This window comes from Stegodyphus dumicola, chromosome 1 (assembly GCF_044657685.1).
Source record: "Stegodyphus dumicola isolate Sdum_Otavi_A_Nest chromosome 1, ASM4465768v1".
NCBI classification, from domain to species: Eukaryota; Metazoa; Arthropoda; class Arachnida; order Araneae; family Eresidae; genus Stegodyphus; species Stegodyphus dumicola.
This window is the reverse complement of record NC_140768.1, coordinates 133,973,776-133,993,385: the sequence shown is the minus strand read 5'-3', so window position 1 is coordinate 133,993,385 and position 19,610 is coordinate 133,973,776. Positions and strand designations below refer to the sequence as shown.

At 32.5% G+C, this 19,610-nt stretch overlaps 1 long non-coding RNA gene across 1 annotated transcript in view; it reads right to left on the bottom strand.

Annotated features, from left to right (window-relative positions):
• The window catches only part of LOC146999252 (uncharacterized), a 38,997-nt gene extending 22,090 nt beyond the window's left edge, over positions 1 to 16,907 (bottom strand). Inside the window, exon 1 of the long non-coding RNA XR_015042205.1 lies at positions 16,778 to 16,907. This is a non-coding gene — a long non-coding RNA (uncharacterized LOC146999252). The remainder of the gene's footprint in view (positions 1 to 16,777) is intronic.
• Between the last annotated feature and the right edge of the window lie 2,703 nt (positions 16,908 to 19,610).

The following is a 19,610-nucleotide window of genomic DNA, read 5'->3' as shown; positions in this document are numbered from 1 at the left end:
ACATGTCACATACAGTGCACTGTGTGTAATCTATGCATTCAATGACATATATGCAGCTGCATCGATTCATCAGTTTGTAGAGACATTAGGTATTTTTTTGAAAGCAGGCAAGACGAAAAATATGCAACACCTTCACCGGGAACCGCAGACCTCTGGATACATATCACACCATGAAGGCATGCCAAGAAGGTGGGAGAAATACTTTACCTAATCGCCAAATCCTGGGTGTGGAGAACAATCATCTAACACCCTTTTAGTTCGGGCACCACTGTACAGACATTAGAATTTTACATTGGAAGCAAGAGGGATTGAAAAATTAGCAATGCCTTCGCCGGAAATCGAACCACGGACCTCCGGAATATGCGCCCAGTGTGCAGACCACCACACCAAGAAGGAGGGAGAAATACCTTATAAGTTAGGTGGAGTATGTGCAAACACACTAGAAATACTGCTACTTATTAAATACATTGCTTACATCAGCACATTAGAAATACTGCTACTTATTAGATACATTAATTACATCAGCACACTAGAAATACTGTTACTTATTAAATACATTACTTACATGAGCACACTAGAAATACCGCTACTTATACTACAACTACAATACATAATGAATTATCCACTTATTATAGATGATAAAAATGAATTTTGAATTAAGTAGCCAAAAAAAAAATCACAGACCCTCTCACTGGAACACAAAAAAATGAACTAAATCAAACATGTTTAGAATAAGTAGATTAATTAAAATCTGACAAACAATGTGATGTGTTAGACAGGATTCTAAAATCAGCACCACTACAACTAGATAATATATGATATGTTAAATGCACAAAAAATACGGGTAAAAGTATATTTTAGGGTGCGCCTCGGCGATTTTTGCTGGTACATGGATACCGATTTTGTGCAATTCTTTGACTCGTTAATTTTGGCTTGCGAAGTGGCGATTTTTACCGAAAATAACAATACAAACAATTGCAGAAACTCGGTATCCATGTACACATAGCTATGCCCCTGAGAACACAGAAAGAATGAACTAAAACAAACATGTTAAAAATTAGTAGATTCATTAAAATCTGACAAACAATGTGATGTGTTAAACAAGATTCTTAAGTTAGCACCACTACAACTAGAAGCGGTTGATATGTTAAATGCACAAGAAATACATTTTCCAAGTGCTAATAAAGATATTCCACCTAATAAAAATATAATACCCAAAAGATTCTCAAATACAAAACGAAAAGTGAACTGACAAAATAGTAACATATTAACACAGAAATAATTATTTTGTCCATTTAAATTTTTTATTTATTATTAATAAATGACAAAATAGTAACACAGAATGAAGATAATAATACAATTCTAAAAATTATTTTGGATCACAAAAATTTTACACATAGTAGCACAGATGAAACTTAACACATCTAGTGAAAAATATATATTTTAACAATAGTCATTAGTACCTATTCACAATTCCTTTTGTTCATTTTTATCATCTAAAACATCTTTCAACTGCCTGTAAGTGTTTTATATGTGTCAGATGATATTTCTTTCTTATTTATATAATACTATCTCTTTCTCATTCTTTAGAACTTCTCTTTAATAATAAGATAATTCCAACTCTGATCCTTAAAATGATCAGGAACAGATGTAGAAGTTCAGAACAGGGTTTTAAACCTTTATCTCAGGTCCTCATGGTAGGCTGATGTATTCTGTGATTAATGAGTAAGTCTATTTTTCTTCATCCTCCTTGCATTACTGTCTTCCTTCCTCCCCCCCCCAAGTCCAACGGTACCAAATATTGTCCATACAATCAATCATTCATTGACTTTTATACTGTTCAGTCAATAGATTATTACCAAACATTTTAATGTTGATAAATATATTTTGGTGAAACTGAGTCAATTCCAAGTTTGAGCAGTAAGCAATATTTTCTACTTGTCTAACTACTATGTTTGTCAAGTTTTTTATTTTCTAATTATTCAACCCTATGTACATTCACATGTTGTGCACTGGCCATTTTATTATGTGTAGAATTGTTTAAAACTAACTGAACATTGTAACAATCTCATCACAGTTTTGTGAATTGCCACATGCTGATACATTTTTATTTTGGGGTTTTAATTATTAATAACATTAAATGGTAGAAACCGTAATTTTTTTTTTTAATGCTAACTAGCTTTACATACCTGGTAAAGGTACCTGGTATTCCTGTACCTTGAATAAGGCTTACTTGTACATTATGTAAACTTGTATTTTATCCCCACACATGTTGATGTCAGCATTTATTCACATTCCTTACATTTTACAGCAATAATTCATAAGTTTGTCTTATAGATATCTGAGATATGAAGGAATATGTAAAGAACACGTTTCCCCCCTTCGGGGCCGAATTTTGAAAACGTTTGAAATTGGTTTTTAGGTATTCATATTCCATACATTTTAACTCTTTCGCATCGAAGTCGTCCCAAGCGCCCGAACATTCAGACATCAGCTGGAAGCCCGAGTAATTTCCTACCCAGTGCTTTTCCCCATCACGTTACTGTATTACTCATTGTTTTCAGGTGTTGTTAAATCACATGTCAATCATTCTTTTGAAGCTACTAAAAGTAGCTTCCTTGTTTCCTTTGTTTACTATCAGTGTTTAGCTTTTGATGCCTGAAGTAGCAATCCCGTCCCAAGGGGGAACTTCACGCAGTGTCAAAGCGTCGAAGAAAGAAGTTCTCGCTTTACTTAAGTAAGGCTATTGTTAGCACTGTAGTATTCAACTTGTCATGGGGGAAGGAAAAGCATTCCAGGAGAAATTCTTAGATACGGGCGTTTTCGATGTTTGGGGAATTAAGATTTTGCCCTCTCTCGATGCGAAAGAGTTAAAGCAAGAATTTTATGTACATCTGTTTCTTCCTTATATGAAAAAATATAAAAACACGTTTTGCCCGTCGAATCTTAAAAATCGCTTCTTAAATAACATCTTTGGTAAAGAAGGAATAAGCTCCTAAGTTTTGATATCTCTAATAGCTTTGGGCGATGATCTGTAGGTGAATAAATCAGGAATTCTTCCTTTATGTATAGATTTATAATAAAACATCTGAACAAATAAATATGTATACCAATTAAAAAGAAAACTATTTCAGATAAACTAATAAAAGAGATTAATTTACACTCAGTAATGCGCACCAAGTTTGCAACGTTTTAAACGAGTGTCGTTTTAAAAAAACGGCTTTGACCACTCCAAGCTTTTTTAAGTAAACACGCTGCGCGTGAATCTGCACAAATGATCAGGAGGAAACTAGCATCTGAGGGGCTAGATGCTTGTGCCTCGTGCCAGTAGCGTGGTTGCAGTGGCCCGAGATGGAAGCTCTTATTCCTTCTCCTACCGCCTGCGAGGTTGGGTCAGTGATAAAGTTCTTGAATGCAAATACTGCGCCAATTGAAATTAATTGTCAGGTCTATGGGACAAACATCATGAGTACAGCAGATGATGCATCGTTGCTGTAGGCAGTTTTCAGAAGGTCATCAAAGTGCTCATAATGAAGAGTGCAGTGGCAGACAGTCCCTCATCAATGGTGATCTTGTTCAGCTTGTGCGGCAGCTCGTGATGGAGAACCGTTGCTTCACGATTACGAAGCTGAGCAGCCATTTTCTGCAGATATCACAATCCAAGATTGATACAAGATAAAATACAAGTTGCAAGAGATTGTCACTAAGCACCTGCTGTTCAAAAAATTGTGTGCCAGGTAAGTGCCGAAAAACCCGACATCTGAACACAAAATTGAACGCTCAGGAGCAGCACTGACATTTCTGTAACGGTATCACGATGACGGCGACAAGTTCCTCAATGGGATCGTCACAGGCAATCAGACTTGGATTCTGCACTTCGCCGCGGAAACCAAGCAGCAGTCAATGCATTGGCAGCATAGTGGATCTCCAGTCGGGACGAAATTCAAACAGACGCTATCGGTACACAAAGTGATGTGCACAGTGTTCTGGAACAAGAAGGGCATTCTGCTCATTGAGTTCCTTCAACGTGGTGAAACAGTAAACGCTGACCATTACTGTGAAACACTGTGGAAATTGTGACGCGCCATTTGAAAAAGATAAATGGCTTCGAAACGTTTTGGGGATCGAGAAGTGATATGTCTTCATACAACTTCCTATGCCCTTTAAACCTACTATTCATCGATTAAATGGCGTTATCCAATATAAAAGTAAAGACAATAACTTGTTTGATAGAGCAATTTAAATTATAGTCGGCCAATTCTTCATCGTCTAATTGTTTCACTTTTGGTATCTTCTAACAGGTAGCTCTTCTTTTATATCACAACCCAGCCTTTCTAGTTTATTATTGTAATCCGTTGCAAACAATTTTGATGCATTAAATGTTAAATTGAAGTTTCTAGAGATGGCTTTTAAAGAGCTTGCAGCCTCCCTAACTATACTATATGCTAGCATGTAATCTAATCCTTTAGTCTGCAAATATTTCATTACTGGCTCAGTATATTGAAATATTTTCAAATATACACGAGCAGACAAAATTATTCTAAAAGTTGATATTTTATCCAGAATAGATTTTGCCATTTGTCGTATCTGTGCATTTTGTATACCATTGGAAGATAAACTTTTCAGTGAAAGTATTAATTCTACACACATACCCTCCCTCGCAGGGCCGTCTCGCCGAGTCATCTGTGTCAATTCGATTGTTCGAATTTCTTGATCAGCCCATAACTGCACCAGCCTTATCCACCACTGAATCTTACGGATATCTAAAGTGTGAAGAAATATGTGAAAACATGTTTTGCCCCTGTGGCGACTTGCCTATTACAATGCTGCCAGTCTGGTAACCTATAACAATGAAAGACAAAATAATATTTATTCTATTCTATTGTTATGATTATTACGATCTGTCTCAATTACTGTACTACCTTAATAAAAATTTTATTACCACAGCCCCCTACCCCCTAAGTATTCATGTTCCATACATTTTAAAGCAAGACTCTTGTGTACATCTGTTTCTTCCTTATATGAAAAAACGTAAAAACATTTTTTGCCCTCCCCTCCCCCCATTGGGTGCCGAATTTTTAAAAATCTCTTCTTAAATGACGCTTTCAGTAGACAAGAAATGAGCTCCTAGCTTTTGATATCTGCATCTGTAATAGCTTTGGACGATGATGTATAGATGAATGAATGAATAAATATCAGGAATTCTTTTATACACAAATCAAAATAATATATTATTTGATAGAAAATGAGAAACAATCAAAAATCAATATCAACATGTAAATATGTATTCGACTTAAAAAGAAAAATACTGTAGAAAAACTAATAAAAGAAATTAATTTGCACTGAGTAATACGCAGCACTTTCGTAACTTGACGGCACGGCGTCGGTGCCAGCTGATTCCTTTCTGCATGCCGAGCTCCCTGACATAAACACGCTGCACGTGAATCTGCGCAAATGATTAGGGAGGAATCAGGAGGAAACTAGCATCTGAGGGGCTAGACGCTTGTCACAGAACATACGAGAACAGATTCGTTGACAAGCGTCTAGCCCCTCAGATGCTAGTTTCCTCCTGATTCCTCCTTGATCGTTTGCGCAGATTCACGCGCAGAGTGTTTACTCCAAGGAGCTGGGCGTGGTCAAAGGCGATTTTTGTAAAGCGCCACGCGTTTAAAACGTTACGAACTTGGTGCGCATTACTGAATGTAAATTAATTAATTTTATTAGTTTTTCTGAAATAGTTTTCTTTTTAATTGGTATATATATTTATTTGTTCAGATATTTTATTATAAATCTATACATAAAGGAAGAATTCCTGATTTATTCACGTACAGATCATCGCCCGAAGCTATTACAGATACAGCTATCAAAACTTTAGGAGCTTATTACTTTTGTATCGAAGATGTTATTTAAGCAGCGATTTTTTAAGATTCGGCGTGCAAAACATGTTTTTATGTTTTTTCATATAAGGAAGAAACACATGTACATAAGATTCTTGCTTTAAAATGTATGGAATATGAATACATAAAAACCAATTTCAAACGTTTTCAAAATTCGGCCCCGAAGGGGGAGAGAGAACGTGTTCTTCACATATTCCTTCATACCTCAGATATCTATAAGACACACTTATGAATTATTACTGTAAAATGTAAGGAATACAAATAAATGCTGACATCAACATGTGTGGGGAGGGGGACTGATTGGCATAAAACACAATTTTACATGATGTACAAGTAAGCCTTATTAAAGGTGCAAACCAGATTTGTAAAGCTAATTAGTATTAAAAAAAAACTTAAGGTTTCTTTTATTTAATGTTATTAATAATTAAAACCCCAAAATAAAAATGTAGCAGCATGTGGCAATTCACAAAACTGTTATGAGTTTGTTACCATGTTCAATTATTTTTAAACAATTCTACACATAATAAAATGGCCAGTGCACAACATGTGAATGTACATGGGGTTGAATAATTAGAAAATAAAAAACTTGACAAATATTAAATAGCAAGTATTGAATAGTAGAAAATATTGCTTACCGTTCAAATTTGGGATTGACTCAGTTTCACCAAAATATATTTATCTACATTAAAATGTTTGGTAATAATCTATTGACTGCACAGTATAAAAGTCAGTGAATGATTGATTGTATGTACAATATTTGGTATTGTTGGACTGGGGGGGAGGAAGACAGTAATGCAAGGAGGATGAACAAAAATAGACTTACTCATTAATCACAGAATACATCAGCCTACCACGAGGACCTGAGATAAAGGTTCAAAACCCTGTTCTGACCTTCTACATCTGTTCCTGATCATTTTAAGGATTAGAGTTGGAATTATCTTATTATTAAAGAGAAGTTCTAAAGAATGAGAAAGAGATAGTATTATATAAATAAGAAAGAAATATCATCTGACACATATAAAACACTTACAGGCAGTTGAAAGATGTTTTAGATGATAAAAATGAACAAAAGGAATTGTGAATAGGTACTAATGACTATTGTTAAAATATATATTTTTCACTAGATGTGTTAAGTTTCTTCAGTGGAATTATGTGTAAAATTTTTGTGATCCAAAATAATTTTTAGAATTGTATTATTGTCTTCATTCTGTGAAGTTATTGTAGAAGTTTTTGTCAGTTTCCTTTTCGTTTTTATTTGAGAATCTTTTGGGTATTATATTTTTATTAGGTGGAATATCTTTATTAGCAGTTGGGAAATGTATTTCGGGTAGAGTAGACTTTAAGGTACCCCTTGTATTTTGGCGAAGTTGTTGTTTCATTTATGGTAGCCTGAATAGTTGAATGTTATGGAAACCCTATTGCGACGTAATCGGGTGCATGCATGATTCTGGGAAATTTTTAATCATGGGATGTTTTGTAAGCATTTTTGTGGTGTGTGTTTAGACGGTAGAATGGCCAAATGTTGTAAGATTAATTTGAAGTTTCTGTACGATTTGGAGCGAAAGGGGAAAAGAGCTTTAATTGACTGGTGTATAAATGAAGGTTTACTTAGTAGCCATTATAAGTGTCCTGTATGTACAGGGTGATCAGCGAATAAGCCCTGATTTCAAAATTAAATATCTCTACAACAAAAATCGATAGAATTATGCGGTAAACTGTACATTTATTAGCAAAACTGTAAAAATAGTGTACAAAAGTTTAGAAAATTTAGTTACGAAAATCGTTAATAGATGGCGCTCTGCATTGAAAATTCTTTCTGAAAGGAGTTAAAAAAATAATTAAAAAAATAAAGCAGCCCTTGCAATCAAAATACAATTTTTTCAAAATGTTCACCATTCGAAACAATGAGGTGGCGTAAATGAACAATGAAATTTGACATCACGTCTTGCAATGTCTCGACGGAAATGGAATAACATGCAACACTAATGAACAATTCAAGCTCATCTAGAGTAGCAGGATTGTTTCGATAGACAGAGTCTTTCAATGCGCCCCACAGAAAGAAGTCACATGGACTCAGATCGGGAGAATATGGAGGCCAAGCTATTCCTGTGTCAGTAAATTGAGAATAATCTAATGCAATTACTCTATTCTCAAAGTATTCATGAAGAAAGTGAAAAACTTTATTTGTTCGATGTGGTCGAGCCCCATCTTGCAGGAACCAGTCGATACCTGGTTAACCCTCCAACACTAGTTGAGTGCTGACAAATTGTTCTAAAATTGTAATGTAACGTTCAGTAGTTATCGTTTCTCATATGAAAAAGGGTCCGATAATGCCTCTGGTGCATACCACAGCCCATGTTATAACTTTAGGCGAATGCAGTGCTTTTTCTTCACACAAATGAGGATTTTCAGTACATCAAAAGCTCCAGTTTTGTTTATTAATGATTCCATTCAAATGAAAATGTGCTTCATCTGTGAACCAGATGCAGCTCCCATCAAATCTGTCGTTGTCGATCATTGTTAGAATCTGATTCGCAAAGTCAACCCTTTTTTGCATAGCTTTCATGGGTATGGCCTGATGACTTTGGATTTTGTATGGAAACAGCCATAGGCTATTTTTAAATATTTTTTTGTGTGCCCATTCAAACCTGTCTCTGATGCTTTTCCTAGGATTTTGCTGAACAAATCCAGAAGCTTTGGTTGCATTTTTAGGAGTGACTATAGTTTGCTTAGGCCCAACGTTTCCCTTTCCATCATCAGCCATGCTGCCAGTCCATTCGAATTTCATGAAGAGCATGAGAATGGTTTTCGCATCGGGTCCAACTGGAACATTGAATCGGTTTTGAAATCTGCGACGTGTTGCCATAAGACTGTGTTCTAATGGGCGAAATTCCAGAACCAAAATACACATTGTTCAATGAAATACATTATTTCACTTTCTACCTTAGCCTCTTTTCACTAGCCAACAGTTGTCCTGATCACTTTCGACTTCGAAGCACATTTTAAAGGCTATTGTTAGGTCATTGCGATTACAGCGCCATCTGTTAGCGATTTTCATAACTAAATTTTATAAACTTTTGTACATCATTTTTACAGTTTTTCTAATAAACGTACAGTTTACTGCATAATTCTATCAATCTTTGTTGTAGAGTTATTTAATTTTGAAATCAGGGCTTATTCGCTGATCGCCCTGCAGGAAGGATATGCATCTAGTCGAACGTAAACACCGCTTAGATGGATGTGAATGAGTTTGTAGAAAGAAAGGTTCAGATGGTCACTATGTGAAACGTTCGATCAGAAAGAGTACTTGGTTTGAAAAATGTCATTTGAGTACGATTGATATTTTGATTTTTACGTGGCTCTGGGTGAACGAAGTGAATTCGAAAATCATGGTAAGTGAATATTTGCTTTTGGTAGTGCTTAAATATATAACATATTTTTCCTTTTTTATGTTAATTTATTGTTTGGTTTAAAATGTATTTTATTGAGATTATGTCTTTTTTGTTTGCCTATATTGTAGAATTTGGTACTCATTTGACTTTTTAAGTGAAAATATATCGATGTGTACATAGACAAAGTAAAGGGAGAGCGCAATGCAAGTTTGTGCAATTCTGGGATTTTTTATCAAGTGAAAATAGGTCGATGTGTACATGGATAAAGTTAAAAGAGTACGCAATGCCATTTTTGAGCAATTCGAGGAATTATTTTTAAGTGAAAATAGGTCGACGTTTATATGGATAAAGTCAAAGGAGTGGAGTGCGCAATGCCATTTTTATGCAATTCAGAGATTTTTTTTTAAGTGAAAATAAGTCGATGTGTACATGGATACAGAGTTTCTGCAATTGTTTGTATTGTTATTTTCGGCAAAAATCGCGGCTTCGCAAGCCAAAATTAACGAGTCAAAGAATTGCACAAAATCGGTATCCATGTGCCAGCAAAAATCGCTGAGGGGCACCCTAAAATATACTTTTACCTGTATTTTTTGTGCATTTAACATATCATATATTATCTAGTTGTAGTGGTGCTGATTTTAGAATCCTGTCTAACACATCACATTGTTTGTCAGATTTTAATGAATCTACTTATTCTAAACATGTTTGATTTAGTTCATTTTTTGTGTTCCAGTGAGAGGGTCTGTGATTTTTTTTTTTGCTACTTAATTCAAAATTCATTTTTATCATCTATAATAAGTGGATAATTCATTATGTATTGTAGTTGTAGTATAAGTAGCAGTATTTCTAGTGTGCTGATGTCAGTAATGTATTTAACAAGTAGCAGTATTTCTAGTGTGCTTGCACATACATTACATAACTTATAAGGTATTTCTCCCGCCTTCTTGGAGTGGTGATCTGCACACTGGGCGCATATTCTAGAGGTCCGCAGTTCGATTCCCGGCGAAGGCATTGCTAATTTTTCATTCTCTTGCTTCCAATGTAAAATTCTAATGTCTGTACAGTGGTGCCCGAACTAAAAGGGTGTTAGATGATTGTTCTCCACACCCAGGATTTGGCGATTAGGTAAAGTATTTCTCCCACCTTCTTGGCATGATATGTATCCAGAGGTCTGCGGTTCCCGGTGAAGGCGTTGCATATTTTTCGTCTTGCCTGCTTTCAAAAAAATACCTAATGTCTCTACAAACTGATGAATCGATGCAGCTGCATATATGTCATTGAATGCATCGATTACACACAGTGCACTGTATGTGACATGTACAAGTTTTGTTACTTTTATGTATAGTGTATATTTCTGTATTATGTGTTGATGAAACAGACCACCCGTTCTCAACTACATATAAACAGTGTTTCATTTGTTTTATGTTTGATTCTTAAATTCCAAATCTTACTTGTTAATTTACCTTTATTTGCTGTAATGAAGCGATGAATCATTTTATCTCTTACAAATCTCATAATATCATGTATAGTGTTATTCAATCTCTTAACATTTTTTCCATGAAGGTAAATATATTTTAATGTTCGGTGCATTCGTTCGATGTGCATGTTTGTGTTAACACCACTGTGAAGTCTATAACAGTATGCCCAGCTAGATCTATTTTGTAAATAATATGTTTCAAAGTAATTTGCAAATTCAATAATGTCCAGATCTTCTTTAAGTAATTTTATTGCTGCTTCTTTCAGTGTATGAAAAGTATGAATGTCTTGTTCTTCTAAGTGAGACCTACCGTATTTGACGGCATATAAAACGCACTTTTTTTCCTAAATTTGTTCTCTAAAAAGTTACCTGCGTCTTATATGTGAAGGACACAGTCTTATACGTGAAGGTAATTGCATTCAATAATTGTTTATTTGGCTTTTATGAAACGTGAGAACTAAAAGAAACCACGCTATTGAAACCTTTTTTCCTTGTCTGTGGCCATGTAAATAAGGGTGCGTCTTATATGCCATTAAATACAGTAATAATTTTATATGTTTTTGCCTGTTTTTCAACACTATTGATTTTTTTTTTAAATTGTTTCTCCAGGTTCTATCAATATGCCATGCACAAAAAAGATGTCTTGTAGTAAACCCATTTCAGACTTCCAAGCATTAAAAAAAGATTCAGCCATATCAGACATAAATATTTGTGGTTGTATTTGCCCAACTTTTTCTTTAATGCATGAAAAAAAAATTGATAGCACAGGTTGGTCACATCGATTAGAAATTAAAAATGCACACAGGAATCCTTGGTGCAAATCATTTATTGTAAGTAAAGTTATGAGTTCAAATCTGTATGCATTTACCCCATGTGTACCATCAATACATATACAAGTCAGAACTAAATTTTTTCACTATCTCTCTTTGTGCTTCTGTCATCATTATCAAAACAAAATCATTTCCTTTAGAAATTAATATTGTGTACAATATTCATTCATGCTATGTTGATCCCTAGGTTTTATAAAATGAAATGCATTGATGTTCAGAATTTTGAATTTCAGGTACCCATGTATCTACACAAACCCAATCATTTTCATGTTTAACAGAATTAGAAGACAAATTGAAAGATTTTTTGATGTTATGTAAATCTTGTTTTGTAAGAAAAGGAAACCTCTCAAGCTGGGAATCTCATAGAGAATTTCTAATTTCATCTAAAATATTATCCAGAGAAAGTTTTGCTGCTATCTTTGATGCAATATTTTTTATTTCATCTGTTGTTAAAAATAAGTGACCTAAATCATTCCGATGCCCAGTATGTATTTTCTGATAAGACACTACACATTTGCCATCTGTATGTTCTGTTACTTTTAATGCAGCTGCACAATATGTATTTATTTTATTGCTACCAAGGATTTTTAAGTGACACAAACCTTTACTTTCTGATATAAAATTTCCTGAACAGTGGCATTACACCATGTATATTAAATATGCTTACTCCATAAGAAATTTTGACTTCGTATTATTTTCAATTTCTGCCTTACATGCCAAAAAATCATTAAATGAATTAAATTCTAGTTCAGTATGATTCAAATCAACATCATGAACATTATTGAAATGAAATATTATTTCTCGCTTTTAAAAATTAGCATAACATACAGGACACACATAATTACCTGTTAGAAGTATGAATTTTATTTTGATGATATTTCTAATTTTTTAGGTCACTAAGTTTTAGATGGCAGTCCTCACATTTGTAGCTTGGTGATTGACCACTTTTTAAAGAATCATTAATGTAGTATTATTAGAGTGTAATGTGTTTGTATAGCGTTTCAAACTGCATTTATTATGGTACATTTTTAAGCAATCAGCACATACAAAATTACTCTCAGCCACACTAAAATTATTTGCACAATCAACCATACTATTAGAACTTAGTTTTCAGAGACTCAATTAATGTAGTATTATTGTAATGAAATTTATATGCATGGCGTTTCAAATTGTATCTATAGTTGAAAGTTTTAAACAATCACGGCAAACAAAATCACTCTCAGCTATACTAAAATCATTTGCACAATGAACCATATCACTCACAACACAATCAGAATTATCACACAGGATTACACCTTCCTGATTTGGTTCGATTCAGAATCAAAAATACCTTCTGGGGAAACAGAAGTATTTGGCCATGAAATGGGCAGTTTTTCTTGATTTTATGCAGAAGATATAATAATCGAAGCAAAATAAAAAAAGAGAACTGTATCATCAATCACACTTTACCACACCAGTGCAAAGAGTAAGAATAAATAACAGTAAATACGACTCGCCTTCAGGGAAATGACGACATGCGCAGTAATCTGCGCAGATGTTAAGGGAGGAACCGGGAGGAAACTAGCGTCTGAGGGGCTAGACGCTTGTGATTCGTTGTCTAAGCGTTTGAAGAATCAGGTTGCTACCTAGGACCACCGAATTTGCAGGTTTACCAACTTTGAACTGTTATCGCCAATTTTGGCGATGTTTACATTTAACGGATCCTCTGCGGAAGTGCTTCCCAGCAGGGTGCTGACTCCCCAGACTGTAATATATATATAATTAATTTACAAGGGAAAAAGCAACAAAAATATAAACAATTTGGCACAGCTTTAGTATTAGTCCTTTTTGGCGAGAAATTTGTTTGGCGACATTTTGGAGCGATAAATGAAAAATTATGGTAATCTTGGTAACCCTAAATACTGAGCTTCAAACATGCCGCCATTTCTGTCCACGTAACTTTAACGAATTTCATAGGTATCAGAGCTTTGATGGCAGGAAAGATAAATTGTGTGTTTTTCTTAAAGTTACTTTTGTGTTAGGAAAGCACAACATTTAAATTTTTTTAAAAAAAGCCAAATTTTTGATAGTTAAAACTGGTGCTTTTAATATTACATCACATGAGTCTTGACATTTTTTCATATGTCAACTCTGCATATTCTAATAAACTCCACCCCCCCCAAGGAAAAAAAAACACATTTTCAGTAGCATGAGGTAAACTCTGTGTTTCCTTTGCTAAGGAGATCAAAATTACTATGGTCTAAAAATACTTATTTACCTCATATTAGAACTAAAGGGATGTGTAATTGCATGAATTTATAGGTTCAAATCAAGACCAAAATCAGGTTTCATTATTGCTTTTATAACATTTTCATAATTTGTCTGACTATAAAAAATATAATGTTGTGTAGATTATGGAATATATTGCTTATAATTTAGAGTTCTCAAATTTTATAAATCTTACAACCTAACAGCTGTATGTGAATAACCTTCACTGAGTATTATTACTTTTATTAATAGTATGTTGACATAACAGTTGACTTTTTATTTTAAATTTTATGCAAATTTTCTACATTACTTAAACATTTTATCTAACAGAAATCTGAATTTTTTGTAATAAAAACTCTATAATAAAAGTAAGAGTACAATTTATATATAAAAATTTGACTACATGGGAAGCACTTAGATACTGATTTCAATGTCTTTAAATGTTATTATCATAAAGTTTAGATATATTCTTATTAAGTTAAGATATACTTTTATTCTATTATAAAGTTTAGATGTACAGAACAGAAGGCACACTTTGTGCTTACGACTCAGTCAACCACTTGTGGCATGATAACAATTAAGTTCAAATGTAAAATTTAAATTCAAATAAATTTGTAGCCCAAAGGGTGCACAAATCAATTTAATGCAAAGTTGGTTAAAAACTTAACTGGCATGGAATTCAACTATCAGCAATTATAATGCAAAGCTGAAGACTACAAATCTTTTCTTATCTAGCAACCTATTAATGTGGCCTCAAAAGGCAAAACACTGTTTGTTTTACAAAATAAAAACTTCATTTGGATTCTGGTGAGAAAACGGATGGAAGAAATTGGCAGTAAAGATCCCAAGCATAAAATAACTCTGGTTACAAAATAAAGGAACGTTACAATATACTTTGTTCCCTGATTAATTATTCAGCACTTGAAATAGTGTAATGCATTTTTGTATTTAGTTTATTTAAATGCTTTCCAAAACTGACAGGATTTTGCAAACATATTGACCATATTTTTCGACCTATAGATGCAACACTTCTTCTCTTCAGAAGTAAGATTTAGAATTAAGAAATAAGAAAATAAGAGAGAATTATGAATAGAAAGGCTCAGATTCACATTATATCTACGGAAAACTACTAAAACTCCCATATAGCCAGCCTGAACTACCACTGTTCAGTGGCTATCACTCCACCACTAGTGGATTCCAATGACTGTTCGAATTTTTCACAGAAATTATCATTTACGATGATTGTTGTATTATTACCATTGGTACAAAATTTACTCATTATGATAATTTAATTTTAGCTTTTAAATTATAATCATAAATTACTTGTAATAAATTGAGGGATTAAAAAATACACACTTCTTAATATTTTTACCATTTACAAAATTTAATCATAAAAAATATTTCTAACACTAGTACAAAACTTGCCCATTATAATTGAATTTGATTTCCTTCAGTTTGAAATATTTTTTTATTTTCTTTTAATAACAGCATCTAAGAAACTAAATTAACATATACGAGTTTGAAATGCATTTTTTAACCTTTTGTAAATTTAAAATATTAGCTAAGTACTAATATAATAAAATATAAATATGAACTAACTACTTAAAATATTAATGTTTAATACATTATATTTTGTAATTAAAAATATTAACATTTTGTAAATTTCATTAGTCATAACATAATAATTGTCATAAATTCATTTACAATAGTGTTTCAAGAATTTATCATAGCAGTACTTGAAATATTGAAAATTAGAGAAAGACTGTTTATTCTGATTAAGAGCTTATTTTTTAGGATTGTTATTTATTCTAGATCGGGTTTTGTTGACAATCCGCCATTTTTTTCCGATCTTCAGAACCGGGTCTACCTTGGCGACCAAAGTTTGTCGCCAAATAAAAAAATTGCCAAAAGGACCAATACTAAAGCTGTTCCAACAATTTCTTGGTTTTATATAAGCATTTCTGCACATTTACAATTTTAATTTTTTTAACTATCTAGTTATATCAAAATACATGATTTAGTAAAATATAATTCAAATAATTTAAGGTATTTTAGATCAAATACTAATTTTTTCATGCAAGTCTAATAATCAACATAACTATCAAGTTTTGACTTCGAAAATTATGTTTAGAGAAACTTGAAGCTGCAGTAAATAGTAATAAATTTATTCAAAACTGAAAGTAAAGCATTCTTACTTTATTTTCTTTCTTTAACTATGGCAGATCTTTTAAAACAACAAAAAAGAAATGCATTCATGAAAGGACTTAGGACTTACTTATTATTCATGAAAGGATATATTTCAGTAATTACAAGTGCATAAAAATTCAGTATATATATATTAAAAAAAAAGAAAAAAAAAAAAAGGAACACAGATTTGGAACAAAGTACCCGTGTTTCTATGGCATAAAATTTCCTTTTATCTTTGAGTTAAAGATTATATATTAAAGCAAATGTATAAAACTAAATTCAAAAATAAGAAATTAAATTATTTACCAATTATTTTTAGGGAAAACACTAAGCAAATAAAAAATAAATAAATGAAAGTTACATGCTTTATTTTTTGGCATAAGGTAGATAACATTTCCATAACAGATTTCTGAACAATTAGTCATGTTAATATTGCCTTTCTTTTTCCATTAAAAGCTATTTCCTGCTTAATTACAGTATGCTTTAAGATAAATATTAAAACGCTTGAGTAAAAATAATATAACTATAAAAAGGTGAGACACATACAAAAAGGAGTGACGCAAACAGTAAGAAACAGACTAGTGCAAAATTTAACAGTACCAAATCCTGAAAATGAATCATTAGGCACGTACACAAAAGAACAACACATGGAAAATCACATTTCCTACACAGACGTTATTTATAAAATTTTATATAGGTGAAGAAAGTACGAGTATTAAACACTGAAAATATAAAATATTTACTTACTTCCTTCAAATAATTAGTAACTTCCATGGATTCAGTCACAAACGCCAATCCACGAACAAACAGTATTCTTTGCGACTTTACCATTCTTTTCGACCGCCATTGCTGAGTGCTGACGTCACAAATATCCCACCACAACCGGAAGTAGAAAGTGTCTGCTTTGCCATTGGTCAGTGAACAAGAATTGCAACGCTTTTTTTTTCTTTATAATTAAACATATTAAGAAAGCCTCTAAATTAGCATATGAAATAAACTTACTTTTGCATTATATAAATTTATATTCACAGCATCTCTGTATTAAGGTAATAATTAAATTTTTCTACGAAAAATAGAAATGTCTGTGTATGCGCATGCTCAGTGTATAATCGTAAATTAAAAGTTAGCGTAAAATTAACTATGCAAATTTTGAGTTCATTAAACTGGACCCTTGTACTTATTCTGTAGATCTCCATATTAAGAATGTCTTTAACTCTTTCAGGAAAAATATAAAATATAATAGAATTATTTATTTACATTATTTATTTATTTTTTCCTCATATAAAAATTATTAAAATCGCTGTATCATTTTCCCGTACATTAAATAAAATAAAAAAAAATTAGCCTCATATGATTTTTATAACAAAGATTAAAGGAACTGAAATATATGTAAAATATCAGGATTCAGCTTGCAATTTCGTAGAGTTATTATTATTATTATTAAATAAAAATATTAGTATATCTTTGATTATAATTAATGATCCTTTGGTCTACATTAAGCTATTGTTCAAGAAGTTAAACGTTTTCGAGCATCTTCTGCTATATTTATTATTCTATTCCTCGACATAAAAGATTTGCTAGTCTTATTCCAATTTAATTGCCCACATTTGCTAAATAAAATAAGGCGAGTATTATACCAAACTCAGTAAATACACAAATTTAATATACAGCTTATTCCAGTTAAATGGGTAATAGGATTTTCATAAAAGAAATTAAATTGTGTAAATTAATGTAAGTGTTGATATGAATAAAAATAACAAATTTGATATAAGAAAATAAATAAGTTATTTTGAAGATGTTTGAATTAAGAAAATATAATTTTTTGTAAAAATGCACGTAAAGATTTAGCTCACATGTTAAAATTTATAGAAAAATTTTAGCCTCATATATGAATTCTCCTTTTTTCATGTTCGTGGACAAGGAAAACAAAGTGAAATGCCAGAAATACACTAAATATTTTGAATTAATAAACTTCATTTTCAATCTTTTTAGACTTCGTATAATATCCGTAAAAGTGGTGAATGAAATATACCATAAAGGCAGTAGTTTCTTTCAGAACATTCGGATTCGTATAATATGCGTAAAAGTGACGAATAAAATATACCGTCATGGCGGTAGTTTTATCAGTACATTCGGATTCGTATAATTTTCGTAAAAATAACGTGTGGAAAATAACGATCAAGAGTCAACAGTAACTTCAGCCTTTTTCATTCGTATAAATTTCGTAAAAGTAACGTGCAAAATATACCATACCCTTATTTCACCAAAATTATACGTATATTTTTGGAGACGTGCTGCCTGGGAACAGACAGATTACATATGAAAGAATAATATCTTACATTTCCTCAAATTTCAATAGATTCGAATGAAAAGTAAGGCAGCACAAATCGTAGCCATTTTTTATAACAGCTCTTTTGAGCTAATAATTAATTTGCTGTCAAAAATGTACTAAACATACCACATTGGCTAAAATTTTAGACTACATGAAAACAGTTACAAAATAACTTCAGATAAATTTTCTGTTAAAAGAGTCATAATATTACTATTAAGAAGATAAAAATTTTATGCAAACACCATGAACACATATACACAAAAAATAGTAGTGAGCGGTCTAGTTAAATGCCTAGTGTGTATTAGTCATATTTTTAAATGTTATTTCTGGAATTGCACTGCTTGAAATATTAATAATAAATTATGTTTACCTCTAAACAAATAGAAAAGTGCAAATTTCAGATTATTGTTCATTAGATGAAAATAAGAGATTCAAGAATTTGCAAGTTTTATAATTTGATACCTGTAACGGACAGGGCCGGATTAAGGGTGTCGTAGGCCCTAGGCACTCCAGCAGCGTAGGCCCCGAAATAATAAACATTTTTTAACTGAAATTGACCGCTAATATTAAGTAATAATTTTGTTGTAGATATAAATCCGAAAATGTGATGATGCGGTAAAATAACATTATTTTATTTTGGGATTTTAATGTTTTTATTTTTCATAGAGCCATTTTCAATAGCCATAATTCCAGAATTGAGTTTATCTGCAACAATGCAACTTTTATATCTACCAAATTTCATGCAGAATTCCAGGGTTTTAGTACATGAACATGACAAGACATTAGCCGCCGGGAAAACCTCTCGGACGGGCACATGCGTTTGACCAACACCGACTCTACTACAAGCCAGATGGCGGTTTTGTGACGTCACAAGTTGTGGTCATCGGGGATTTGATGCGTCGTCCGTTGTAACGAACGAAGCGTGCTTGTTGCTATCGCTATTTTAAAGTGTCCTTTTGTTGACATATTTGTTGGTCGATTCCGACTTAATTTTGACAAATATGGGTGGATGTGTTGCATCAAATTGTTCCAATCATTCAAAAAATAAGTTTAGGACGTTTCGCCAAAAATGAAGAAAATGGATAATTAATTCTCGTCAAAATCAATGGATTCCGGTCTCAAAAGCATGTTTTTGAGGTAAGTTCAGCATCGAATTTTCTCATAGAATGTTAGAATAAATTACTCTTCGTATTTCTTTAAAACGTGCATTTTCGTTTAACTATCATTTAATAATGATCAAATGATTTT